The sequence below is a fragment of the Gavialis gangeticus genome, unplaced genomic scaffold, assembly GCF_001723915.1.
Source record: "Gavialis gangeticus isolate Ggan-Ray unplaced genomic scaffold, GavGan_comp1, whole genome shotgun sequence".
Lineage (NCBI taxonomy): Eukaryota > Metazoa > Chordata > Crocodylia > Gavialidae > Gavialis > Gavialis gangeticus.
Window position 1 is genome coordinate 32,710,020 of NW_017728994.1, and position 6,401 is coordinate 32,716,420.

A 6,401-nucleotide genomic window follows, 5' to 3' on the forward strand; every position below is an offset into this window, starting at 1 on the left:
AAAGCAGTGCGCGCGCTTTGTTTAGGGTCGACACTGATTTGAGCAACAAGCTCCTCTGTCGGCCTGCTTGCAAGCAATAAAATAGAGTTGGACCCAGCCTGAAAGTGTGACTCTCTTCTAGAGGTGAATTGGACTAGCCTCCAGGGGATAAAATCCACAATTTACGCAACACCAACCAAGCTGCGCCTGCTGCAAGATACCAGCAGCTCCAGAGCAGCCCCCTGCCCTGCCCTGCTGTGCACCCTGCCAGTGTGGCTGAGGCCAGTCTCCATGGCAACCCCAGCCTTGCCCTATCACAGCGCAGCTGTAGCTGAGGTCTCCATGGAGATCAGACCCAGCCATGCGGGCAGGGGCTGCTGGGATATGGAGTCTGTCTGCCAGCCAAATCTGCCAATTTGTCCACCCCTGATTTATAGTGTGTGTATTTACTCTGCCTTCTCCTTGAGGGAATAGTGCTCCACCTATGTTGCACACAGAGAACTGAATCACAGAGCTGTTCAAGCAATCTGCCAAGATATGTTGTTAGCAGAGCTGAGCACAGAGACCAAGTCTCTTGAGTCCCAGTCAAGTACTGCAACAATCATTCCTATATGCTATACAGAAATGCAGGGCAAATTGTATAATAGTGCTTATGAATGCCTGACACCTGCATTTTGACGCACACTGAAGTCATAAGCCCAGGTGTTCTCCAGAATGAATCAGTGCATCATGGTACAGAAGTGGGGCAGGACATACAGTACTTCTTGGTTGTAGAAGCTCTTTCTATTTCTTTCCTGGTGACACATCAGGTGGCTTATTCTATTGCTCTTTATACTTTTGCTATTCTGGCCTACCCATTTTCATCAGTCACCCAAACTTTAGTTTCCTGAAGCCTTAGCACTGGATTCTGGGACATTTGCCAAGGTGCCTACAGACTGATGCAAAGGAGCACTTTTACATGTACTCTGGGGGTGGGGAAGGGGCACTTTAATTAGAGCGGTTCCAAGAGCTGCTCTAATTAAAGTGCTGCCATGTCTCCTGTTTCAGCATCCCCGTGCTTAAAAATGGTGGCAGTTCAACAAGCTTTAGTTCAAGCGCCCCTGCCACCATTTTTAAGCATGGGGACACAGATACACAAGACACAGGAGGCTGCTGGAGTGTGACTCGAATCAAGTCTTCTCCAATGTGCTGGAATTCCAGCACATCAGGGCAGCCTCACTGCTCATGTATAGGCAGCCAAAGATCTTCAGCCTACAGACAGCAGAATGTTTTTCAGGAACTCCTGTGTTCTCAGTTGCTTATTCTGACTCACACGCACAGATTTTCTTTTCCTTTCTCAAAGAGCATCTCTTGTTTAAATGCATGTATTGTTTAAAATGTATTTAACCGCTCAGCTTTCATCACTTTCAGAAGAAATTATTTTCCCCCTCCCTTTTTATTGCCTAAATTCATTCCTTGTTAATATTAAAGCAAACATCTTGGCACCCATCGCAGACTCCCTGATCTCTGTTTTTTGTTAGTCACTATTTGAAAACCTTGTTAGCTTAGTGTTGGGCACTCGTTAAACTTTCAACTTAAACAAGTTGCTTACCAACCCTGACAGATTGTCTGTGCCATGGTATGTTTTTGTGGGAGTTTGTGCAACTCACTGACCTGTTCATAAGGCCAATAAAAGTAAAGGAACCAAAAAAAAGAAAAAGAAGAAAGAAAGAAATTCCAGGGTATAGTTCCCCCTTCCATCTGTAATACATAGAATCCAGCAGTGATCCCAGACAGGGCTCCATTCTGCTCTCAAACAATGGGCTGCTGTTCATTCCATATTATCATGTGCTACACTAACAGTGGAAACTGCTCATTACTAAGTTAATAAAATATTTTTCTTCCTTCCCCTGAATTTGTCACAATAAATAGATGCATGTCTTTGCATTCAGGAATGATCAATATCACTGCCTATGTACGCAGGTGGTCACATGTGCTTTGTTTTGTTTTATTTTTTTTTTAAGTGGAGCTCTCAGCAGTACAGTAGACGAGGGGGATTCTGTTTTTCCAAAGGTTGGGCTTGGGTATGCCAGCAATTGCCTGGCTTGCATATGTGGAAAAACACTGTCAAATAGCACAGCGGCTCTTTATATTTTAATTGCGACGTGACATTTTAATGTTTACTTTAATTAGGTGTCCCTTCCCCCAACACACACCACTGTTCCGAAAAAAAAGAAAAAAAGACCATTGAGACTAATAAAACAAATAAGGACACTTTTGTCCAATGCATCAGAACAAAAGCTGGTTTAAAATCCTTCCCCCACCTCCCAATTCTATCTTCCAAAGTTCTGCAGTGAAACATTAACTATTTTAGGAAAAGAAGAGGATGAAGAATTTGAAATATTTACAACACAGGTGTCAGCATGACCATGCTGATTTATGCCGGCTGGGTGTCTGACCCATTGACTTCAATGGAACCATGTGCATGTACGCTCGTGAAAGATACTATATATAATGGGGTTAGAGTATTAGTTTTGCCTTGAAGGACTCTGATCTTCCTTACCTTAGTGTAAGTCAGGAATATCTCCACAGAAGTTAAGTGAGTTGTGGTGGTATGAGAGTAAATCAGACCCTTCCATGTCTGTTCACGTGCCTGGCATCTGGATTTGTTCCCCTTTTTATTCATCTCTCAATAGCTACTTTCTGTACTGCAAAAAGTCAATATTTACATTGGGATGTATTGCCTTTAAGCCCACTGGCTGATTATTTTTTGTGGTTTGTGCTTGAGTTGAAATTTAAGGTAACGAGGGCTTCATTCACTCATTTTCCTTCCACCCCTTCCTCTCCCCCTTCTAGATGGTTTCAGATACAAAAAGCAGCTTGGTCATGGTGGACAAGATCATGGAGATTACCAAAAGGGTTTGGGGAAGGTACATGGCTCAGCCCCTTTAAGGAAATGTCTCCAAAATGATACCGCTTATAGCTTTCTGGAGGGAATTTCAGGTTCTTCCTTTCCTTATGCTAGAAATAATGTATGATTTCCCACTACACCTTGGAGAAAGGATCAGGCTTTCAACAAAGGGGAAAAATTATGTTACTCCCCTTGTGAAAACAAGGAATCTGCACTCAACTCAAGGGAAAAAATGCAGGAAAAGGCATGTTCTGAAATTTTCCATTACTAATCACTCTCTATCAGAGCTCAGCACAGACACTCAGAATAGACACATACACACACTGAGCACTTTCCTACTATCTTGATTTCTTGCTCACTTAAATTACAAAAACGGCAATACTGGGTGAAAACATTTGTTTGCTCTTTGTATCTGGAGAGATCACACAAAGACTGTAATGAAAATAGAAGAGAACTAACAAGGACTAGTCTGTGCTAACTGCACGCTGACCATAATAAGGCACAATGCAAAGAGAGAGCTATGATGCATTGCATCCAGTTCCGCCTTAGACCTTTCTTGGGGATTATCTGGTTCACTGCCCTAGCCACCCCAACTCCTGTGATATAGTGAGGCCTGAGCCAAGGAGGTGAGGTCAGAGCAGTAGCTAATCCAAAACCATAGCATGAGCCATCGGTGCTTTTGCAGTCTTGAATTTTCATGAAGCTCACTTCATGTATCTGTCTTGTGTGGCTGACCACTCTGATATTTTTTCAGGCATCTCATGATAATAGCTGGTTTGCTTTAAGCCCCATCTCCAAAAATCATCTGGACACTCGAGGATCTTAGCTTTGATATAAAAATAAGGTCCCACGCATGCTCAGTGTTACTCTAATGCGCCATGAATTTTGAAAACAGAAAACAAAAAGAACTAATCACTTACTCTTCTTTTAGTCCCATTATTTTAAAGTGAATACTGTGATTTGGGGGTGTCTGATTCATATATTTTTATGCTTGGCTTTAGCAGTAGATCTAGCTGGGAAACTGGAATTCAGTTCTGTGAAAATTTTTTAGAAATAACTTGTACCAAATCAGTAGGTAAATTATAAAACCTGCCAGATATCTCAGTCATTTCTTGAAATCAAAATGCTTCTGCAAAAGGTTTACATTTCAGTTAATCAGCAAATCCCAGTGAAAAATTGTTTTGTTAAAATATTTCTGAACAGCTCAAGTTAGCAGTACTGGTTCTGTCTCAGAGCACCTCTGCCTGCTTCTCCCAGGAACATCAATACATTTCAGACAAACTGGGCTTTGCATTTCTTGATTAAACTTCTCAAAGCCACACAGCAGAGTACAGACCCTTTCACTGCATACTCTCACTATTCATAGTGGGGTGGAGCAGAGGAGCAGTCTTTCTACCCAATCCCCATCTGACTCCCACTGACATCCAGGAGAGTTTTGCTATTGATGTCAGTGGCACCTGACAGTAACTGATAAAGTTCATGTGCTGTGTTATCTCTTTATTATTATGCTGTGTTATCCATTATCCATTAATTATGTCAGTGTGAATTGTTCTGTTGCTTTGTGCAGCAGCAGGAAAGGACCAACTTTCATATTTGTGAAAACTTGTTTTGTAAGAGAGAGGGATGGGGGATGGAGAGAAAGATGGGCTAGGGATTTCCTCTTTCCTGTAGGTGGCTGCAACATGGATCAAAACAAAATTTACTATCACTGCGACTTTGGTGAAAACATCATTTAATCATTAGGGAACTCTGAGCACAGAACACGCCTTTGGGCTGCCCTTTCTGGCTTGGCGACATTACCGCACCTCACAGGGATGGGATGCGCTTCTGGAATACTCTTTTGGATCTGAAATAGAATCAAAGTACCAAATAACACTTTCCCCTGAATCCTTCGGCCATTAGGGCTGGGGGCAACACTCTAGTGTGACAGGGGCTGGGGAGGAGGCAAAAGGTACAGAGAGCAGTCCACAGGGGTTGAGGGTACTTGGCCTCTTTCAGGATGTGCCCTTAACTAATTAATTCTTGTGCAGCAGGTTACTATTACTAACCACATTTCACACACAGAGAAACGGGTCTGGAGGGACCAAATCCAATGCACTGAAAAAGGGGTTTTGTAGGCTTTCCCCTGTAGGTGTCCAGTTTGGGATACTTAGGGCCTGATTTTGAGGACAGCTAAGCATCTGCAGCTCCTTTCCATTCCAAATCTGAAAAACACAGAGACATTGATATCCTGTTCAAAGTGATTCAAAGTAATTTCACCCACACTGCAGAAGAAACCTTCCCTGGAGGCCTAGGACAGCACCATTGCCTCTTCACTGCCCACCAGGATCAAATGGACAGATCAACAGTAGGAACAGAAATGGCTTTCTTCTCATCCAAAAACACAAGCTTCTACCATATGAGTACAAGAAGATTCTCCATTTACTTTTAGCCAAACACAGTCCATAATGCACAGTTAAGAAAAACTGATTTCATCCAGTTTGTTACAGAATCTTGTATCAGGGCTTCTTAAATTTTCACATGCCACTTTTCAAACCAGAAGAACATGTCTGCGATCTGTTAGGAGTTCACAGTCTTCTCGGTGCCACATCCTATAGCCTATCTTCATGATACAGGAGCAACAAGGATACATCTCAGTTTCTGTGTAGCTCCAAACCACAAACCCAACCTTTAATAGGTAAAAGAGACTCTTCCTTATGGATGTTAGAAAGATAAGGCATATAATCCACAATTCATCAAGTCTGATTCCACTCAGAAGACAGTAGTGGGATGCCAGTGTCTGTGTGTGCATGTGTGTGTGCACATGTATATATTTATACTCATACACAAGCCTACTGGCCAATACATTACAAGTCAGCTAAAGGATGCTCTGGAATGCATTAGAGAACTCTTTAAATCAGATAACCAAACAATTCTCTCTTATCCTTTATTTCTGTTTCTCTGATTCTGTGGTTAGACTCCTTTCATGGAAATTTTTTAGGGCTAAGTACAGACAGTCAAAAAGCTGAAGGCTGAATTGATTCGATCTTTGCAAGATGCATAGATTGAATTGATCAGCAAGTGAACAGACATTCCCCTTTGATTCCAGAAATGCAGCCACATGCCTGCAGTGGCCCAAGCCAGAGGCCAAGGGGCACTAGAGCATGCCTGCCAGCTCAACTGGAGCAGATAGCTTGGGCCAAAGCTAGATCACCCACCCTGCAAGGGGGCCTTTGCAGGGGTGGTGCAAAGCATTCTGGGATGCTGAGGGACTGGAAGTTAACTTGAATCTTGAGGGGATCTGAGACAGAAGTTCAATAAACTAATTTAAACTAAATCACTTAAGTCTGATACTACATTCATCCAAGTTTATCTTAAACTAGTTTCATCCGTTTTGAAAGCAGTTTATGTGCACTGAACTTTGGTTGTGTTACATATTTGAACCGGCTTCCAATTCCACTTTTACTGCTTTATGTGTAATTTCTGTCCTTAGCCCTGAAGTGAAAAAAAATCTCTCTATTAGTAGGGCTTGGAGTAAATTCTTTCCCTAGCC